General features: G+C 38.8%; 1 protein-coding gene across 5 annotated transcripts in view; it reads left to right on the forward strand.

Annotated features, from left to right (window-relative positions):
• CDC42SE2 (CDC42 small effector 2) overlaps positions 1 to 22517 on the forward strand; it is an 86781-nt gene that overhangs the window by 2107 nt on the left and 62157 nt on the right. For 3 of the 5 annotated variants that reach the window (XM_065662704.1, XM_065662706.1, XM_065662707.1), the window contains exon 3: positions 16037 to 16109. The exons of the other annotated variants lie outside the window; for them this stretch is intronic. The gene's annotated coding sequence lies outside the window, so the exon portion shown is untranslated. The remainder of the gene's footprint in view (positions 1 to 16036; positions 16110 to 22517) is intronic. 5 annotated transcript variants of the gene reach the window in all.

Genomic DNA, 22517 nt, shown 5'->3' on the forward strand with positions numbered 1-22517 from the left:
CACAGCTGTTCAGATATCTAAAATTATTTATTCGTGGGTTATACTTCTTACATGCTTTCTGCTTTGAGGAAGGGCTGGTATCCTTTCCACAGCAGAGAATCAGTTACTCTATGTTCAAGAAACTTCCTGGTAAAGTTTCCGTGTATCTAGATCAAAGCTGTAGAGATGAGAAATTGCTATCAATAGTCTATAAAATGTTATAATGCAGTTGTACACCAGAGGAATGAAGGATTCTGAAACTGTTGTTAGGTGTAGCTTGTCTGGAAATGTTGCAGCTGTGTGATATCTTATCTTTGTTTTAAAGGTTGTTTTGCTGAAAAATAATTGGCAATTTGCTTATGCTGTCATATAACCAGGCAAAATAAATTGTTTCGAACCTTCCTAGTAATTCTGACCTTACCAGGGTGTAAGAAGTGGTGTAGTGGTCTGTGGGAAGCCTTGCGGACATGGTGGCTTGTTGTGATAGGACGAAGGCAGTTAGAAGTGTTTTAAATATCCCTTCATAGTTTCTGCTGTCCAAAAAAAATAAGTTGATGTAGAAGCAAGAAGGAGAGAAAAGAAATTGAGTATGTTTTCCAAGTGGCTTTCTAAATATTTTACTGTGAATTTTATTTATTTATTTGTTTGTTTGTTTGTTTTATTTTTTTTACCTACAGACCAGAGCTTTATTTGCAGTGATAAAATATTAACCCTAGTGTTGAGAAATTGGATCATATGTTACGGAGGTGTTATAGCAATCAAGAAGTGTTAAATATCTCATTTCATATTTCTCTGCAATAAGCCATGTAATCGGCACTCTTGCATTTTTAGGGGAAGTAATGGGTTTGTGGTGGTGAAACAGTGTTAACCAGCAGCTGCTGCTATAATTCATTGTCCACAGGGGAGGAGTCTTGTGTAACACCTGGTAACTTGAGCAAGCCTTTTAGAGCAAACTTGCACAAAGCGTTTGATATTTGTGTCAGACCTTTTGACCCTCAAAGGTAGAGTGTGAAGGGGTTTTCTGTCTCTCAGCTGGGATTTGCTAGAATTATAATACAGTATTAGGAAAATACTTTTTCTTTACACTATCGACATACGAATTTCAAGGAAAACATTTCGTTCTATTGTATATGATAGAGGTGGCATTTTTTTGAAGTTCAGGGTTTTTTTTCAAACTCTAGAATGGTGTTGAGGCATTTGCTCAGTGTGATTTACAGACCAACCTTTAGGCATGAAGCATAATTAGTCAATAGTGGAATTAATTAACTCAAAAATGTGTTTAAAAAAAAAAAAGTTTAGGTACTTCTTGGAAGTACCTCTCCTGCAGGTCTTGTTTGTTCGTTTGTTTCATTTTTGGTCATCTTGTCTAGTTGTGGAGTGGCAAGTTATATGTAAGCTTATCGTACTAAATTACTAAAGAAAATCTCTTATCAGTTTGTTTTGAAACTCTGTCATGATTTGTGTTAGCTCTGTGTGCAGAAACCCACTGGGTTCTATTCAGTGTCTCTTGAGTACTTGTATGGAATTAAAATATGACTTAACTTTCACTTTCACTAAGTATAACTTTCTGAGTGATACTTTGACTACTCAAATTTGCTTTCAGCAACTTAATTGCAATTCTTGATTATACTTGACAACCCCTGTCCTGGAAATGAGTAGTAATTTATCACCAAAATCATTACTGTAACACGTGTTTTTCCTAGATAGGGTCTAGCTAATATTAAAGACTTAAATAAGCATGTGTCTGAAAGACTGTTATCTTTGGTCACCTCCTTAACCTCTGGGTATCTGTTTCTCACTGTAAACCTCTCTGTGTGCTCAGATAGAGAAAATGGGCAAAGACTAGTGTGGATTTTTGTAGACACTTGTTGTACCTTGCTGTGTTGTATTCATTAAAATACATTTGCCCGTAACTACTGTATCTGTTTAGTATTAGACTGAGTCTCCTAATCTTAATCTTAAATCTGCCTGTAAAACAAATAACTGAGTTTTAAGAACTGAAGGATGTTGTGAAAGTGTTAGTCACTGTGCTGAAACCTTAAAAGTCATAGAAATGCTTTCTTACACATGCTGAAAGATTGTAGGAAATTGGCTCCTAATTACTCCACAAATGTGGCTGGTAATGTATGTCTGTCTTCTAATGCAATTTTATCAGTTATTAAAGTATGCTTAGGGTTAACACGAAGGAGTTTTTCCACTTGTCTTGCCATATTACTGTTGCATTAAAAGTACTAAAACTAAATGAACAGAATGGTGACTCAACAGTTAAATTATTTTTTTTTTTGTTTTTCAGGAATAAATTTTTGAGCAGACTAGATGGAGATACGTTAGGATAGCAAGGACATAGTGTTCCTTCCTGTAGCCAAGCCTGAAAAGAAAATAAGTGGGGGGGGAAGGGGGAGGAGAAATGCTTCTTTGAAGGATGCTGATCCTGAGATGGGAGGTTGGATTCAGAGTTCTTTAAAAACATCAGTAAATCAAGAGACTTTTGAGTATTCACAGTCATTTAAAGGTTTCAAGATGTTTTGATAAAGCAAGTCTGTCTTGCGTGATTTGTGTCTTTTGTTTTATTGCACGAGTAGTGATGATGTCAAGAAATAATGATGAATTCAAGGAACAAGCAACCTGGAGCAAATGTGAGTGAGTAAGAGCTAACAGCTTCACTGAACGTATTGAAGTGGGGGCTTCGCATAAAGAGCAGATCGATGAGGAAGTTTAACTGTGACAAAGCTGGCAGTTATTAACAGAAAGAATGTAGGGCAGTTATTAACAAAAAGAATGTAGGACAGTTAGGGTGGTGAGTGTCCTATGAGAGGATATGTTCTTGGGGCCTGTTACATAGCTTCATAACTCTACTTGGGTACGCCTTTGGTCTGATTCTAATTCAGTGTTTTGTGTGTGGTTAAAGTGGATGTGTGAGGTAAGACTACTAGTGCAAGGGTAATTACTGTCCCAAGAGAAACAGAGATTTCTCTTTGATTGCTTCTCCTCAGCTCCAAGAAGAAGAGGGGCTCTTATGCCTGTAATGAAGGCACAGTTAAAGTAGTGCAGACCTGTTTCAGAGCGCTCTTTCATATTCTTAGTGTTACATTAACAGAAAGATTTAGGAGGAAGGTATAAGGTGGAAGACATAAGGTGTCAATGTGATTATCAGCAGGTTTTGTAGGCCACTTCCTGGAAACATAACTATACTGTATTAACGGCCCCCTCTGATTTATTTAGCTTTCTGTCCAATCAGATTGTTAATATTTGTCATGAGATGTCAGAGGGAGAACTGGTACCTTCTTTCTGCACATGCAGTAGAGCGTCAGAGTGGTACATGGGAGAAGGCAAGCTGCTAAGAGTTCCACTGCTGTTGAGCTTGCTTCCAAGTTTCGGCTAAAGTAAATTTAATGAACAACTGAAGTGGATCTCTGTGGGCTGTGTTCAGTGGATGTCTTACTTATTTGGCTGAAGTTGAAAATATGGATACTAGGCGAACGTGTAGTAATGTCAAAGGTCTATGGGGTTGCAGTTACATGAGCATGTGAACTGATACTGTGGTGGTTAGAAAACTGTCAGCTCAGTTCTTCACTGGACAGAGTTTGAATCCTCTCCTACCATACACAAATTGTAGCAAAAGTGTCACGGCCCGTGGTGAGGGGACTATAGAGACCACTCTCCCTACACTGGAGGAGAGGTCCTGGAGGAGAAATTGCAGTTCATCCCTATTCTAAAGGAGAAACTCCCATCTAAACAATCATGGGCTCCCAGTGCTGGGAGATTGATTACACATGGTGATGACCACTCCGATCCAATAATTTTTCACACCAAAACAGTTCCAGTACTTAGAGTTGCACTTCAGGCAGGCAAGGATAAAATGGTGTAAGTATCTCTAACCATTTAGGGTAAAACAAAGAGCTGGTTGTTTTGTCAGTGTATAAATCATAGTATGAGGGCAAAACAATGCATGAACCAATAACTGATTAGACTACACTATTGTTTGCAGCATAATTTGGTGTCTTGTGCTTTTTTTTTCTCCATACAGATGGCTGTACAACTCATTTTTGTACCGGATGTACATGCCTTGAACTTTATCAGTTGTTACACAGAGTTCAGAAACATTTTGTTAGGAAAAGTTTCTTTCCACAGAATAGAATCATAGAATGTTGTGGGTTGGAAAGAACCTTAAGATCATCTAGTTCCTGCTCCCCTGCCATGGGCAGGGACACCTCACACTAAACCATGTTGTCCAGGGTCTGTCTGACCTGGCCTTGAACGCTGCCAGGGATGGAGCATTTGCCTCTTCTTTGGGCAACCTGTTCCAGTGCCTCACCACCCTCACAGTAAAGAACTTCTTCCTTATTTCTAACTTGAACTTCCATGTTTAAGTTTGAACCTGTTACCCCTTGTCCTGTCACTACAGTCCCTAATGAAAAGTCCCTCCCCCAGCATCCTTATAGCCCCCCTTCAGGTACTGGAAGGCTGCTATGAGGTCTCCACGCAGCCTTCTCTTCTCCAGGCTGAACAGCCCCAATTTTCTCAGCCTGTCTTCATACAGGAGGTGCTCCAGTCCCCTGATCATCCTTGTGGCCCTCCTTTGGACTTGTTCCAACAGTTCCATGTCCTTTTCATGTTGAGGACACCAGAAGTGCACACAGTGCTCCAAGTGAGGTCTCACAAGAGCAGAGTAGAGGGGCAGGATCACCTCCTTCGACCTGCTGGTCACGCTGCTTTTGATGCAGCCCAGGATATGGTTGGCCTTCTGGGCTGTGAGCGCACACTGAAGCTGGCTCATGTTCAGCTTCTCAGTTATCAACACCCCCAAGTCCTTCTCTGCAGGGCTGCTCTGAATCTCTTCCCTGCCCAACCTGTAGCTGTGCCTGGGATTCCCCGACCCAGGTGCAGGACCTTGCATTTGACTTGGATGAACTTCATGAGATTGACATTGGCCACCTCTCAAGGTGTGCCGAGCTCCTTCTGGATGGCATTCCTTCTGTCCAGCGTATCAGCTGAACCACACAGCTTGGTGTCATCAGGAAACTTGCTGAGGGCGCACTCAATCCCACTGTCCATGTCACAGATAAAGATATTGAGCAGGATTTTTCCCGTCACCGATCCCTGAGGGACACCACTCATTACCAGTCCTCAGCTGGGCATTGAGCCATTGACCATAACTCTTTGCATGTCGCCATCCAGCCAGTTCTTCAATCCACCAAGTGTTCCATCCATCAAATTGATGTCTCTCCAGTTTAGAGACAAGGCTGTCATATGGGACAGTGTCAAATGCTTTGCACAGGTGCAGGTAGATGATGTTAACTGCTTTGCCTTTATCCATCAGTTCTGTAGCCGCACCATGGAAGGCCACCAGATTTGTCATGCAGGATTTGCCGTTGTTGAAGCCATGGACTTGTGCACATTCAGGTTCCTAAGATGATCTTGAACCTGATACTCTCCTACAGTGGGCCTAAGATCTTCATTCTCACAGTCCCTGCATCTGCCTTCCAAATGGAAGGAATGGAAAGTGTGTTGTCACCAAAGCCTTCCCAGTCTAAATCCCAGTTGTCCTCAAAAAAAAAAGTGTGTCAGTCTCTTGAATGAAGTTGGTGATTTCAGCCTTAAAATAGTGTCTTTTTCTGTAAGTAAAGGCTTACCTTTGTATAGGCTTAATATACTTTTCCCTCACTTCCTTCTTGGAAGGGGATTTTTTTAACACTTTACTTGTACTTACCCACTGAATTTGGAACCTGTTTAAATGATGTGCAAAAATTGGACGTTTTTAAATTGCAGTTGGCTTTGTCAAAACAGTCATACTAGGTAAGTATTGAAATACTACATGCAGAAGGCTCTTTGTTACATTTATTGGTTGCTTTTATCTCATGTTTAATAACTATTGTGCTTCACCAATAACATCTCTTTTAATTGGCTCCATGTGATGCAGCTATTTTCATCAAACACCAGTTGCTAAAGGAATTCCACCTATTCCCTTAAAGCTTATAGTGAACAATTTTACGTTTCAGCTTGACTACCTATTTCCTCTCTTCACCTTTCAAGTGAATGATATTTTGCTCTGATTTTCTCAACTGAGGTCCTTTTCCAATAAAGCTCAGTTTTATAAGGCTTGTTCTCCCTTGAGATAATAAAAATAAATTAAAACTTATTAATATATTTATTAAAAATAAATTAAAACTGTATAAACAGATTTTAGGATATGGTAGAAATTTTTCTCCCGCCAAAAGTATGTGTAAGTACTTCAGAAGCAGGAATTTACTGATTTATTTGGTGGTTATATATCCAAGAAGTCAGTCTACAGGGGACTGAAAGAAAGGTTTAGAAATACTTGGTTTATGTACCTCTGATTTTTAAGGGGAGGGAGGAGGGAGCAAGGAGTGGTCTTCAAATAATTGCTTCAGTTATTTCATTGCTTTTTTTTTGTTTTGTTATTGCTTCAGGTATTTTGTGCAGTCTTATCCAGATTTATTTATTCATCAGACTTATTTTAATTGTCCTCAAGCATATGGGGGGAATAATATGTGGAGCTAATGGAAGACTAGACTGTCAGTAGCTCTGGTGCATTTGTTTGGTTGTTGTTTTTGTCCTGTCAAAAATTCATCTTGCACAAATGTTTAGTGCTTCCACTTTGAGCAGATCATAGTGCATGTCACTGATTATGTCACTGGTACAGGTAAGTCTGCTGTGTAATGAAGTCATCTTATTTCAGTGTTGAAATAGTGACTTACCCTGAAAGATACATTTAGGTGTGTCCAGCTCTGTTATTTGATGTAATTGTAACTTGTGTTCTGCTAAGTTGTTTTGTAATGAGTAAAGCCTTGTGATACTCTTGAAAATTGTTAGTTGGACTAACTAACAGACCATGTTGAAGTGAATTCAGAGGGGCGGTATGTCAATACAGTCACTCTTATCTTGAAATATACGATCGACTCTAATGCAGTTTTTCTCACACACTATCCTTCATTGCCAAGCTTCCTGTGAGGTCTCTGAAGAGGAGCCTGTGAATCCCTGCACTGGCTCCTTTTACTCATGCATTGTTAAGTGGTGCTTCCACTTACTGCAGGCCTTTCCCAGGAAGTCAGTAGGAGTAGTGAGGGATGCCTTTCTGTTTTAAGTGTTTCAAGTTAAACCCTGGCTATGATGAAGTTCGTGGTGAACCTCTCATAGAGAACCTAAATTCATTACAGTTGCATCTGTGAAGAAAGTCAGCTGCATCTCTGCAAGAGTGCAGTAAGGGTAACCTTGCTCATAACTTGCAGGTAGAATTACGATGAAGTCATGTCTCATGTATTTCTTCATTAGAATCAGAATAGTGTTAGTTGTATCCCAAGGTGTTTACAAAGTAATATATGATGTTATCACTCTGTATATAGGATAATACAGAGAGCAGATGCACAGAAAAACCAAGGATTGTTGCATTTGCTCCCAGTGCTGTGCACTCTGTTGTCAGGATATACATGTATTCATAGTAAGAGGATCCTCATTTCCTAAGGTGGTACTTTTTTTTCATTTTTTTTTTTTTTTAACTCTCCTTCCCCCCCCCCCACCCCCCACTTCAAAATTATAATGAATACAAAGAACCTGTATCTAGAGTGATCCCACTTGCAGGAAATTTGCAACAGGCATGGTTCTTTTATAGTCAAAATATGCGTGCATTTTAGTGAAATAGTATATGAATTAAGAATTCCTTTTAAAGAAAAAATATTGTTCTGACAGTTCCATAGATAGCTGCTCAGATTTTGACAGGTGATTCCAGATTGTGCTTTTTATACTGAATGTATGCTATTTGTTCAGTCCTTAAACTTAGTTCCCTTTCTTTCAGGGTCAGAAAGCATAATGTGAAAGCTTTGTTGCTTTGTTTCTACTGGTTGAGGTCATATTAAGTTTTTTTTGTTAGTGTTCTTCTGTAATGACAGCTTTATCAAACTATTTGTCTTATTGTCTATTTAAATATGACTTCATTTGTGTTTGCATCTATTCAGAGATGCTGAGGGTATTTCAAATACTGTACTGTTCTGAAATCCCAGGCAGCAAATTCTACAAATCAGTATGGTTATGTGTGTGTGTGAGAGGAAGGCTAGAGTCAGAAGCTGCATTAACAGAATCTGTTAATATTGCATATGCTCAGTGTCACTATCACTGCTTGTTCTTTGATGTAGGTATGTCCTTTGCTTAATTAAAAACAAAGTAGTATGTTGCAGCTAATAGTGCTTACAGTCCGATTCTTAATCAGGTTTCTTTATAACTAATCCACTGAAATAATCAGGTATATGGATAATCATTGAGTCTTCTTTCTCTTCAGGAAATGGTATTTATGAATCCTGTAGCAAGGAAACTTCAAAGCTTCTTTGTTGCCTAAGGTCTTATGGGTAGGCTTAAAAGTGAATGCTCTACAGCTAGACCTATATACTGAGGACACTCTCCTACTGATAGCTCATGTCTTGGTGGTTTCTGCCAAGTCATTGTGCATGTATAAGGCTTTGGTTTGGTTAAGTCTGTCTGGATGCTTTTGTACATGCAGTTGTTGCTGTAGACACAGTATTCTGAAGTGCAGTCAGTGCTAGTTTAGGGTTTTTTTGTTGGTTTGGTTTGTTTTTTTTTTATTTTCCCCTCCTGAAAAAGAAAAAAAAAAAAAATGAGAGGAACTGTGCTCAGTTTTATAGTGCTGGAACAGGTTCTTAATAATTAGCCTTAGTCAGTGCTGATGACAGATCAACTAAAAGTTCCTATGAATTTGTAGGAAGATTGGTTGTGCTTTGTGTGGGGGACAAAGAGAAGTTAAAACTGACGTTTCTTGACTCTTTACCACTGTAGTCTAAATAAACTGGGGGGCTAGGAGAGGAGAGGTTTGTGTGATAAGGATGGTAAGAGGGCTGGAGCACCTCTGATACAGAGACAGGCTGTTAAAATTGGGGCTGTTCAGCGTGGAGAAGAGAAGTCTGCGTGGAAGCCTTCTAGTATCTAATGGGGTCCTACAAGGACAGGAACTGTAGTGATACGACAAGGGGTAATGGGTTCAAACTTAAACAGGGGAAGTTCAGGTTGGATACAATGAATAAGTTCTTTACTGTGAGGGTGGTGAGGCACTGGAACAGGTTGCCCAAAGGAGTGGTTAATGCGCCATCCCTGGCATTGTTCAAGGCCAGGTTGGACAGACCTTGGGTGACATGGTTTAGTGTGAGGCATCCCTGCCCATGCTAGGTGGGTTGGAGCTTAGGATCCTTTCTAACTTAGCCATTCTGTGATTTATTTTACATATTATTGTATTTCTTGTCTTAGATGTTAATGAGTTGCAGTAACTTACTAGTTTAAAAATAATAGCTCACTGCTACTGACAATTACAGGGCATTGATACCAGTTCAAAATGCAGACCAAGTCACAAGATTTGTGTCAGATGGCCTCAGAGAATGGGCTTCTTCAGTCTTTTATTTCATAGAGAAACCCTGTAGCAAAATCATGAAGAGGGATGTAGTTGAAATGCTGTCTTTGCATTAGGTTTCAGAAGAGTCAGGGGAGGTTCAGGAGAGCTGCCTGTGCCATTGGCAGAGCAGAGTAATTAGCCTTGTGTGACACAAATACTCAAACTGTTGTGTGCTTACACAGTCAGATGTAAGTCTGAGCTATCTGTGTATGCGTTCACATCACTTGGTTTATTTTGTTTTCACAATGTTATTCACTTATTATATGAAGTCTGTCTTAGTAATAATGGTTATTGCTATGGTAGTTTTGCTTCGATGCCAGGCCTCCTTTCAAGAGGATAAGTGTGGGAAGTGATGACTTTGAAAGTCTTTGCCTTAGAAAAACAAGCTGCGTTTTTTTACGGCTGTTTTTGCAAAGGCAAAAGCAATTCCACTACGTAGGGAATGGAGCTGTTTGTATAGCTGGTGACTTGCTAGGTCCTTTCTTTGCTTGTTGAAGATGTGTCTTATCCACTAACAAGGTATCTCTCTTTCTAGTTGTTTACAAGGCAAAACTCTAGGGTGAACAGGACTTCAAACAATGATCTCCTGTAGTTTTGGGTGGGTTATTTTTGTCTGTTGATTACCTTGGCCTGCCTGCTGTTACGTACAGGATTTGTAGTAGCACACAGGTTGATTGTCACCTGTGTGATTTAAAGCAGACAGATAAGGTGATTATTCATGCTAGATTTTGAAGCAAAAATTTAAGTAAATTATATGCTTTATCTGATGAGTCAGTTAAGTTATTCATGGCAGGTTCTCAAAGTCTGTGTCGGCAGATATGAAAACATAGTATGTGCTTCTGAAAAGCATACTATTAAATGCATCTTCCACCCACCAAAACCCCTACTGGTATTAGACTTTGGGCCATTTACTTATGCAAAGGAAAGCTTTTACATATGGTAAAAGAGATCACTGTGAGATTTAGGTTGTATGCTAGTAAAAAATCTGCGAAAATATGTTAGCACACAGATACTTTTTCCTCCTTCTTGTGAAAGGCTTAGCCTCTCAAACATTGTAATACTGAATGATAGAGTAGTTAGGGTTGGAAAGGACCTTTTCCATATTAAAAATTTGGTGTGTCTAATTGGAATAAAATATAAGATTTCACACCTTACATAGCTGAATTTCTGCACTCCCAACTTTTGTTCCAGGTATCTTTCAGTCTTCTCCTTAGGGTGTTCATATAGTGTCGTCCATTCGTCATCCAAATAGACACACCTGTGTTACTGATAAGCCAAAGTATCTTGTTAGTACAGAGAGGAAATAAGAAAGCTTAATGCCAGTACAGACAAACATGACTGAGGGGTCAGCCTTCTGTGGGTCTGACTTATAGTAGTTTCCAAGAGAATTATTACTGTGGTGTTCTTTTTTTTTCTTGGGGAGATTTCTTTAGGCCAGTGGAGGTAAATGTAAACATTATAAAATAGTGAAATGTCTTAATGTTGCTATCTTCTAATGACCTCTTGAAAATAATATTTGAGATGGGGGAAAAGATACTCAGAGATAAGTTCAAGTGGGCTGCTGTCCCAGGTCCTCTTCTAGGCTAAGTTTCTGAATAGATACCTTCCTCCTTTAGAGGTATCTAAGTGCAAACTTAGCATCTACGTTGTCTTTTAAAGGACTCTTAATTTTGTGACATATCCTTCTGATGGGAGAAACTAAAATTGCAGAATCATAGAATGGTTTGGGTTGAAAGGGACCTTAAAGTTCGTCAAGATCCATCCACCCTCCAATGGGCAGGGACATCTCCCAGTAGACCAGGTTCCTCAAAGCCCCATCCAGCCTGGCCTTGAATACTTCTAGGGATGGGGCAGCTTCCATGATCCTTTGTGCCTTGACTTACATTCAGTGTTACATACCTTATGGCTCTTTTGATTCCAGATATGCACAGCTCTGAGCTCATTGACATTTCTTAGCTCAGAGCATATTCATTATGGCTCTATTAAGTTAATTGGTGTACCAGTTATAAGCATCATAATGAAATGGTAACATGTGCTCTCATGGCTATCTGCAATTTTCTGTATGTATGTGACTTTGCCATTGACTGGAATGGAAGGCTGATTGTAAATCTGTGAGTATATACTATATACTGGTGTCCTCAACATAAAAAGGACATAGAACTGCTGGAACAAGTCTAGAGGAGGGCCACGAGGATGATCAGGGTACTGGAGCACCTCCCGTATGAAGATAGGCTGAGGAAGTTGGGGCTGTTCAGCCTGGAGAAGAGAAGGCTCCTTGGAGACCTCATAGCAGCCTTCCAGTACCTGAAGGGGGCCTATAGGGATGCTGGGGAGGGTCTCTTCATTAGGGACTGTAGTGACAGGACAAGGGGTAATGGGTTAAAACTTAAACAGGGGAAGTTTAAATTGGATATAAGGAGGAAATTCTTTCCTGTTAGGGTGGTGAGACACTGGAATCGGTTGCCCAGGGAGCTTGTGAGTGCTCCATCACTGGCGGTGTTCAAGGCCAGGTTGGATGAAGCCTTGTGTTGGATGGTTTAGTGTGAGGTGTCCCTGTCCATGGCAGGGGGGTTGGAACTAGATGATCTTGAGGTCCTTTCCAACCCTAACTATTCTATGATTCTATATGGCTATAGAGATTTGAAAACTACTTTGAAGGTGCAAAGCTAATTCTTTATATTTCTTCCATTTCTGTTTTTAATAGCTTACAAAAGCATGAAAAAGTCAGGTGTTTTAATCAAGATAAAACCCAATATTAAGTTTAGATTTTATTTTATTTTTTTTTAATAAACTAATTCAACTGGTGAAGTTCAATGTCTGGATTTTTATTCCTTCCCCCCCCCCCCCCCCCCCCCCCCCCCAAATGGGAAGGACTGCATGTTTGCAGGCTATTTAACTCTTCATCTACCATAAACTCATGGCTTCTTTAGCATAAAAAAATACTTCTCCTTAGGACACGGATGCATTTTTAAACCTTAAACTTTACTTAGTGTCCTCAAGTTCTTTATCAAATTTCAACCTTTTTTGTGTAATTAGAAAACAACTTGGAAAAAGTTACAGGACTGCAGTAATTATTTTCTCTCTGAATTTGATACGCTTAGTACTATCAGAATTAATTTACTCAAGTGTTAAACCTTACAACGCTGTTGTAGTTGTCCCGTAATATTAGACTTCTTCTGTCATTTAGGTTCTCAAAACCAATGTATTTTACTTCAGTAGAAGAACTGTACTAATAGATACGTTTCACCTTTCTAAGGCAATCTGTAGGTCATTTATCTTATTGATTTGTACTTTATCATCCTTGTTTTTATGTGGAGTTTTTATACTGAACTTCTCAAAAAGCCTAATACAACTTTTAAGCTGTGATGAACTAAGTGAAATAAATCATCTGAGCAGATAATGTCAGGGTAATGATGAAATTGCCTGCTAATGTTGCAACATTAGCAATTTCTTGTAACTGGTTAAATTTGTAATTTAATTATTATTTAGAAATACACGACATATACTGAATTGTTAGCCTCTGAAAATGAGGCTTCAGACAAGCATAAAGCTAAAAATTCATATGCAAATTCTAACACTTAAACAATTGCTATTTATAACTGACATTCTTAAAGAATGGGTGATAATGGGCAAGTCTGCAATAAGCTGTCCAGACTTCATAGAAGGTGGTTACAGCTTGATTAGTAGTGTGCCTTGGCAGTACCTGCAAGCAACTGTTTTTTCCACTCTGTTGGCTGGTACTCTGTGCCAGTTCATTTAATAGCCTTTCAAGCCAGAAGCCTACCATTTATAGGAGTGGTTTTGTGAATTAAATTGTCCATTAGGATGTGGGTTTAGTCTACAGGCTTTATTCATCTGGGACTCTAAATAGCTGTGATATGATGACTTACAACTACTGTTCCAGATCTTATTCATGATCAACTTTTGAAAATGTTATTATACAAGGATGGTTTTTATTTTTGTATTGTGCCGCTCTTACAGCAGGGCCCTAGATTTCTAATGCTACCGTTTAGGCAAGTGTAATTAATTTATTTTCTACTTAGTCTATTTTTGTTTAAGGAGATGGTTGGAAGAAGACATTTGGCTTAGAAGTCATGAATATAGATACTCTTGTGTCTACTGTTATCTCACTTGTAATAGCATTTATGCATATTGAAATGACATATACAGAATTTCAGTCTTCACACGGTTTTAGGATGTTATGTGTACTATTAACATGTACTCTGTCCTAACATCTCATATACATACAAGACTGCTTCATTTTTCTCCTAAATAAAATTTACTAATATGACTTTCTCTGCTTTGATTTCAGTTGTATTGCATTTGGGTGAGGAGGTCCATGTTTACCTACAGTTAAATTAATTGTTTCTCCTGTCTATATCAGATATTGTCCACAGAGTCTTTAACTTGAAGGTAGCCAAATTTCAGTGACAATTCAGTTATGAAGTTGACATCTACTCTAAAAATGCTGTCTTTAAGGTTTTCATTTGCTTTCTTACTGAACTTGTTAGGCAGGCAGTACAGTGTCATGTTTTATAAGCTGCTTGCTCTGCTGTTTTGTCTGAGGAACAGCATATTACGATGTGGTTATTTTACCAGGGGAAAGAAAAATTGTCAGAAGTCTACTTACAGGTGTTCTGAATGTAGTTCACATGGAGCCCAAGCATGATGATATTGAAGTGTTTTCCCTGTGTGCCTCTTTTCCTCTGTTTATATCTCCTCCTTTGCTCCAACTAGATGTCCCGTCTCTGGGGCCTCTGTTCAGTAACTGCACATCTTATAGTCTGTCAGCTTTATTGTTCTGTTAATTAAAGTTTACTTTTGTCTCTGAATTATTCTCAGGTAACTGGAGATAAACAAAGAGTAAGAAGCTGTTGTCTGACTCCTTAGCCAAACAAAGGAGACCCAAATACTCTTTCCACAGACTCTCAGACACACTGGGGCTATGCAATCATCAAACACAAACAAAATGGCAGTTATAGCCACCTAATACTGTTCCTCTCAGTAATCTGCAGTTGTGAAGTTTCTCTTTCTGACCACCCAGATTTGTATCCTAACAAAAAAGGTGATCAAAGGTTTCCGTCTCTTGACATGTAATGCTGTCCAGACAAGTTTGGCCCTTCTCTTTTCCTCCCTAGCATTCTTTTCTTGATTTACCTTTTTTCTTTCATCTGCCTCATTTCTTTTTAGTCTGTAATTTTTTATGACAGTCTCTTCTGAAAACTACAGAGGTAAAGAAAAAAAAGTCTAGATTTTACTTTTTAACCTGGCTTCTGACAGTCTGAGAAAAAACAGGAGACTTGTTTCCCTAGTTTGTGTGCAAGAAAGGGCTGAAATACGACAAACAAGACCTCAGTGAAAGTTAGCAAGGAAATTTCTTGCCATGGGGTGTAAAAGTTAAAACACGAGGGAGCTCAAGTGTAGATGAGAGTTATTTTGGGGGGGGAGTTTTGCTTGTTTGGGTTTTTTTGTTTGTTTAGTTTTGTTTGGGGTTTTGCTTGTTTACTTTTGCATTGGGGTTTTTAATAAAATCTACCAAACATTGCCCTACCTGACATAGGAGATGCATAAAATTTAATTTGCTACAACTTCTACCTCATTTTACATGAACATTTGAAATGTGAACTGGATTGTCTGGGGTTTTCAGCTTTCCTCACAACTTCTATCTTCAAAAGCCCATCTCTGATACATGATTGCTGTCACAACAGTTCGTCATTATAGGTGGATGCCCTCTGAATACAGGGGTGTTCTGGTTTATTGGGGTTTTGGGTTTTTTGTTGGCAGACTTTTTTTTTTTTTTTCTTTGAGTACATGTTTAACATCGTTAAATAATGTGTTGCTGCTCCAACAGTAGATTTTAGAGCAGTGATTCTTTTTGTCAGTCAGTGACAGCTCTTACGAACGTGTTTCCTTTATGTTATTGCCTGCAGTTCTTGTAATCTATCCTTTCTTTTACTGAGAAATGCTGAACTTGGTAGAAGTCATAGGCAATAATTAATTACAAACTTGTTTGCTAAACTTCACACATATAATGAGATTTAACTGCCAAATTTTTTTCTTTTTTTTTTCGGCACTTAGGTCAAACCAGTTACTCTCTGAACTGCCTGCTATTGCTAGTGATCCCAAGGCTGATCAGTAAGAAGGATTGTGTAACCTTGCCCACAAAAATTTTGGAATATACATCTGGTTTAGGGCCTTTCCACCAGCCCCTGCTGGTACTAAGGTCTGACCCTAGCAAAGGGAGGGAGCTGCCAAAACTTAAGTAGTTACTGCTATTGAACCTGTGCTCCCTATTTACTTTGTTTAACTATGTCATACGTATATGTACGTTAACAGTGTGTAAGCATGTTGTTAGGTTAAGAATAAAGCATACCAGAGAGTGCACAAATTGGTGAAGGTTTTTTGCCAACACAGCAGTGAACAAGATAGCCTGTAATCCTTGAATTCATTCACAAATGGCAATAGCTCAGCCGTTCTGACATCTGTGGTATTCTTCAAACTGCTGATTCTCTTGGTAGCAACCTCTTGGTAGCTGTTTTCTTCATGCTAACATGAAATTACATTGCTCTTTGTTATAAATAATTTGTGTTATGAAATGTAAACAATAGTTACTTATGCCATTTTTTTTCCTGCCTTGGTCTCTAGAATTGGGGATCTCTTCAGTGAGTAACTTGCTGCTTGAAGAAAGGACTAGACTAACTGAAGTTGCGGAATTCAGGTAGGCAATGTTGTCAGTTTACTTTTCACTTTAAATGTTGAGGTAAACATAGATGACATATCTATGAATATTTATTGTGGTATCAAAACCATCAAAGCATGATAGGGACTTTAACCTTACGTAGGTTGGATCTGTTTTCATGATTCTTCTCATGAAGCAGCATTTGAAGTGCCTCTCTGGTGATGAGCCCCTTGATAAGAAGGCCAGCAGAATTATATATGCAGATTTCCTTTGTGCTCATAATAAAACCGGATTGATTAATATGCATATGTAATTTAGACTAACTTTAATAGGAGACCCAGGTACTTTGTGACTCTTAATTTATTTAATTATTTAAATTGTCTTGTTGCCCTAGCAGACACTGATGTTCATGGTATGTGCAGCCATCTATATTTACTTAGATTTTCTTCCTTAATTTTCTTACCAAAGTATATTCTTGATGGATTTGCTAATTAGTTTGTCAGTTTCACATTCTTATTTCCTTGTTTGAAGTAGGTCTTCTAAACAGGTCTCTAATACCTAATTCTTCAATAAGATGACTAAACTCCTTTGGTGTTCCTTGTGTGATACTTTTCAAGGCTTTTAATAATTTAACTTGCAATTTAATGCCCTATACGACTGCTTATCCTGGTTTGCTCAGCTTTTAAGGACCCATCCAGCTTAACTTACCTACTTTCTAATTCCCATCAAGTACACTTGCTTTAGTGTGGTGTTACATAATGTAGATGAATGGACAGTGTTTTTAATAAGCTAAATTTGTCTCCAGCTAACTTCTGGGATAGATGTATTCCTATTTGACTTTAGTAAGTGATATGATTGCAGAGCATTTACGTAGGGTTAATTTTTGTGGGTTACACGAGCACTGACGGAACAGTTACACCCTGAAACTACTGCTGGCTTCTTATGAACTTGTTCTGTATAGCAACTTTAATTTTAGAAGCTTGTAAGTTCTACTTTAACATTATTCTTTACTGCTTCATATTTTACTGTCTAAAAATTCAAATGAACCATGCAGAAGGATTCTGTTAGGTATCACTGCTTAGGAAATGTGCGTAAAAAATCTCTTACGCATGCTGCTTCCTCAGAAAGAGTTGTAATTTGTGGAACATATTGCGCAATTCTCCTCGCTGAGAGCAAAGCCTGCAAAACACTGTTTCATTTCTCAGGTACTGTGTAATAATCTATTTTACCTTATTCTTTGTGCTTCTGAGCACCATTCATGAAGTATGTCATTTGGGTACCAGTAAAGCTTGATGCTTTACCCTAAAAACACTCAGTGTATGCTGAATTTCATTTAAATACTGGTAAATGGCTAAAATTAGTTTTCTTCTTTCTCCCTTCCCCCATGTTCCTTTGACAAGTCTGAAGTATTTTCAGTACGACTGATGATACCAAACATGTTTGGGCTTATCCTTCATGCTGTGCACTTCCTTTCTATGAACACACCCGGGTTTTTTTTTCTGCTTTGATTTCACTGTCACTTGTAAAATCTTTCTGCCAGAGAGCCCAGGGAAGGAAAAGTCCGCACATGAATTGACCCTGGAGAATATGTGACCAGGAGGTGTTTTTTTTACTAGCATAATAGTGAAACTGGAAGTGTAAGTGGCATACTAAAGAGCTGCAGTCTCTCTTGCTGGCCCTGTAGTTCCTCCTCTGGTCTGCTCCCACCTCTGGAGCATCCCCAGATGTTTATGTACCCAGCCTGTGAAAAAAGTGTTTCATTTTAGAATGAGAATTGGGTGTGAGGAGGAAGACTGTCTGTCCTTAAGACTTTGTAAGAAGTGGGGTGAAGGAAGAAGGAAATGGTAACCCAATCAGGAAATTTAAAATTAAACTTTAAAATTACCAATCCCTTAAAACCCCATAATCAAAAAAACCACCATGTGGAGGCGGGGGGAGGGGGAAGAAGAGAAGGCAGGCAATTGGGTAGCAGATGTAGGGGTGATAAGACCAGGTAAGAAGTAGTGATGTTTGAAGAAGATGACTGAGGGGGAGAAAAGAAGAATAAGGACTGTACTGCAAGCAGCAGAAGCATGGATGATGGCTGATGAAGGAAGACAAAATGGGAAAGAGACAGGACTTCTCCTGGAGCACTGGTGTCAGTTGGTGCTTATTGCCTCTGAAGCAGGGGTGGCAGGGAGCCAGTAAAACTCCGCAGTGCAAAACATGTATTTCATTCGTGTGCCAGAAACAAGTGAAGTGCAGTGGGTGTTCCCAACCTGTTGTATGCCGTTTCTGTACATGCTCCAGAAGTGTCTGCAGGAAGCTTCAGTTACAGGTCAGGAAGTACAGCCTTCCTGACTTGCCTTGCTGGCAGCTATGAAATTGGTGAGTGTAAAATGTCTGTCTATAAACATCTTACGGTATGTTTTTTTTCTAGCCTAATAAAACAAAACCCATGCCTGAAGTCCTTATACTTTTCTTCATTTATCTTGGGTGTTTTGAGGTACAAACTGTCAGTTTGAAAGACAATGATGAAGAACAATGCACGAGGGCCATTCCCTGCTGCCTCTTGATCAAGAACCCTGCAACTTTTCCTTCCCCTTTACCTCTGCAATTATGTGGCTGGACTTGCATCTTCACTCACATAGCCAGTGTTCCTTGTTGCATGACTCTGACCACATGATTGGTGGATGTAATTCCAGTCATGTGAAGAAGAAGGTGTAAGGCTTGAGGCTCTTCATCGTAGTTAGAATATTCCTCATCTGGTCTCATGATACCCTGAAACACGTACTTTAAAACTGCTTAGAGAAGACCCAAAACAATCGGGGGGGGGGGGGGGTGGGGAGTTGAAATGTGTTTTCCTTATCTTATCCATTCTAGTATTGCTGTTTATGACCTAATTCACTAAAGGTCTAAAATACTGCAGTAAGGGAGAAGGTGGAAAAAGATACCTTTTCCCCTTCTGGAGGTAGTGTCAAAATAGTAGTGAATTTTAGATAAATGCTTTTATACCAGTAAACAACTTGAGCTTGTCAAGGAAGCCCTTACTCCATTCACATCTTGCACTAGAAGTTTCTGCAGCACTTCTGCAGTATAGTGTTGCAGCCAGAAGTACTAGCCTAAAATGTTAGCAGGCTATTCATGTGTTGACTTTGTCTCTAAATGCCACCACAGAAAATCATGCATGTCTTTAAAATCTGAAATATGTCATCTTCTACTTCACTTTTGTAGTATATGGCTTTCAAATTTGGCTCATGGGCCATCTTTTCTAAGGTTTTAAGGGATTTTAGTTTCCCGTATAAGAAAGTGTTTAGACTTCATCCACCAAACTCTAATCAGCTCTGTATGACTCCAATTTAATAACAGATTCATGAAGTTAGAGCCATGGCAAAAGGAAGTTTTAGTTCATTTATTTGAAATTTGTGTAGTGTTCATTTTAAGGAAAAAGGAGAAAATGCCCGATGTTGGATGTTAACATTTTGTTTCATGAAGGATTTGCTTTTCAGTTTAGCTTACATTCTGCATGTAACTCCCGAGACCTTTTCACAAATTGCTTAGTGTTTATTGTCTGTCTTCTGTACATCAGATTTGTAGTTACCCTCCAATGTGCAATGCCTATGCATTCAGAAAACCTGTAAGTGTTCATGTATTATATAGTCAAATTAGATTGCTATAGGTATCAAATAATTAAGGGATCCTATTCTGTGGCATGAAATAACTTGAGATACTTAATCTATTAAGTAAAGTAACTCAGAGGCAGAGAACAGCTCATACGAAGTCTAAGAATCTGATCTTGCAGGCTGGATGCAAAAGTGAACACAAGTGAAGGAGATCTATTTCCCTTACCGTATCTAAATCTTGTTCTTGAATTCCGTGTGGAACTTATAACCATGGCAACTGTCCATTTTCTTTAAAAGAAGAAGGTTAATATTCTTTGTTGTACTAGTGATAAGGCCCAATTTAACTTTCAGGTTCATCTTGCCACAGAAAATTCCACTCTGCTGTTTTTCTTTGAACCAGCAATTGCTACAGCACACTGAAGGACATTTCTAGCTTTGTTTTTTAACATTATGTACAGCTTACTGGATACTCCCGTAACAGGAAAAACAGTTTAAGCTCTGTTTTGAAGGAGGCATGTGTTCTGATAAGCACTTATTCAGGACTTTAGCACATAGATTCAACATACTGTCTTGAAAATCTTACCCGTATTCAGCTTTGGGCATGCAGATCTCATGGGCATCTTGCTTTCCTTTTATAGTTTCACAGATACCTATTCTACATGTTTACATATGTCCAAAATTATTGCAGTTTGCTTGAGCTGTTTAATGCTACCTGCTCTCCAGGAGAGACTGATTTAGTTTCTTGGAATATGCTTCATTAAGATTGTATTAGGCTTCTCACAAGACACCATTCTGTGATATCATTTCCTTTCTGAAATATGAGTGAAGTACTTGCTACTCCTGCCTCCTTAAAACGAGCTAGTAGCTGCAGTATTTTTCAAGAATCCTACTTCTTATAACTGAGGCAGTTCAGAAGAAGCACATCTTGTCTTTCTTTGTTCTGAAATGTATATCAATCTTTAATACTTCTACTCTTTCTTGGTTTCCAGTTATTAATCCTAAGAGGGATGTTATCTGTTACTGAGTAAATTGGGGAAGAAAGCTAAGCAGGGCAATATTTCCATTATTCCTGTTGCATAGTAGATCTGTTCCTCTCTTTGACTGGATTATGCATGATCATCCTTTCTTTTGAGGCTGGTTTGTTGGGACTTCGTTCCAAGTATTTGTCAATGGTTACTTTTGCCAGTCAAGTTGGGTCAGCCAGACTTAGGTATAAATCATGCTCAGAGGCTGAACTGCATTTCCATGCTGTGAGCACATTGACTTACTAGTACATGAGTTTGAAGGACTGGAAGAGTGGTCTCAAGCTATAACTTCCTTAAATCCCATTGAATTTACTCAGGCAGGAAAATAGTGGTGGCAAGTTGCAGTGTCTTCACTGGGATTTTTGTTTGCTTTTTAGCTAATATGCATGACTTAAAAAATGAAGCTGGTAATGCCAGCCTATACGCCTTTTTAAAAGAGCAGTCTTTTAAAGTCAGTGGCAGTATTGTTAGCGAAGAGGCTTTTACTCTTGAGGTAGAAATGTGAAATACCTTTTCTTAAAGAGAAATGCGTGAGTAGTTGTTATTTATTATACACTTACATGAAAAGATACTAATTTCCTTAGGCAGAGAAGGGAGTGGAGGCATGGAGAAGCATTGTAATTAATTACTGGGGGAGGGGATGCCAGAGGAATTGGTTGAAAGCCAAATCTGTTCTTGACTAGTGCCTGCTTCTCAAAAAATCCAGCAGGCTCAGAGTGGAAACCACTGGATACTTGGCACTTCTGAAAATCTAGCTACCTACTTCCCACTTGAGTTTTGAGATGCTGCTAACATAAGGGTCCTAATGTGAGATGCCACAGGAGATGTGGGTGCTCCTGTATTGTATGTTTTCTGCCTTTTAATGAACTGTGACTTGAGTAATTGAAAACCCACACTGTGACATGTATCTCAGTAGTCCCAGCTGATTTTAAAGTGCAGATCCCCAGACTAGTTTGTACACAGATGTTTTACTTAATTTTTCTGTTGTAGGGAAAATAAGCTCATGGAAGACTGCTGACATTTCTTGCTGTTAACAGTTGCCATGGAAGAAAAATATTATTTACTGTCAAAATCTCATTATGTACGTTCAGATAAGCCAGTCTAGGAAATTATTTTGTTAAGTTCTCTCTTACAAATACAATTGTTTGTGTGTTTCTATGCCCTCTTTCTTCTGCTTTCCATCTAACTCCTCAATGTCTCCTGCACTCTTTGCCTCTGGGTATTTAGGTATTTCAGCAAAGCTTCTTAATGCAGTGGGTTGTCTGTTGTGGTACCATTACAAGTGCTTTTACTCCCCCTTTTCTTCTTTTTTTTTTTTTATTTATTCAAAAATAATCCAAAAAACCCAAACAAGCCTCTGACCCAGTTCTTTCATATTGTTTGTAAACTTCAGGTCTGTTTCATCAGTATAGTTTTCTTTTGCTCTGCTCTGCTTTACTTATCCTCTCCCTCTCTGCTTCCCCCAGATATAACACTGTAACCTTTCCTGTTACCTTTACATCTCTTCCTGTTTCTTTCAGCTGCTTGTATCTCAAAATAGCTGTAGTTAGATGCTACAGAATTTGGTGATGCTGTTAGACCCAGAATTTGAAGGCTGCTGGATAACATGGCAGTCCTTTGAAGTCCTTTGTGGGCTGGCACAAGAAAACTTATGTTTTAAAAGCCTTGGGGAAAGTTGCTAGCTCTGCAAAAACTAACTGTAGTGTCATTTGGGGATGAGGGACTTGGTATGCGTTACTAATGTAGCAGTGGAGGCTCTTAGATGCTGTTTGTTTACCTCATATATTGCATTGCTGTAGCTAGTAACTTCTTTTACATAG

The sequence above is a fragment of the Lathamus discolor genome, chromosome Z (assembly GCF_037157495.1).
Source record: "Lathamus discolor isolate bLatDis1 chromosome Z, bLatDis1.hap1, whole genome shotgun sequence".
NCBI classification, from domain to species: Eukaryota; Metazoa; Chordata; class Aves; order Psittaciformes; family Psittacidae; genus Lathamus; species Lathamus discolor.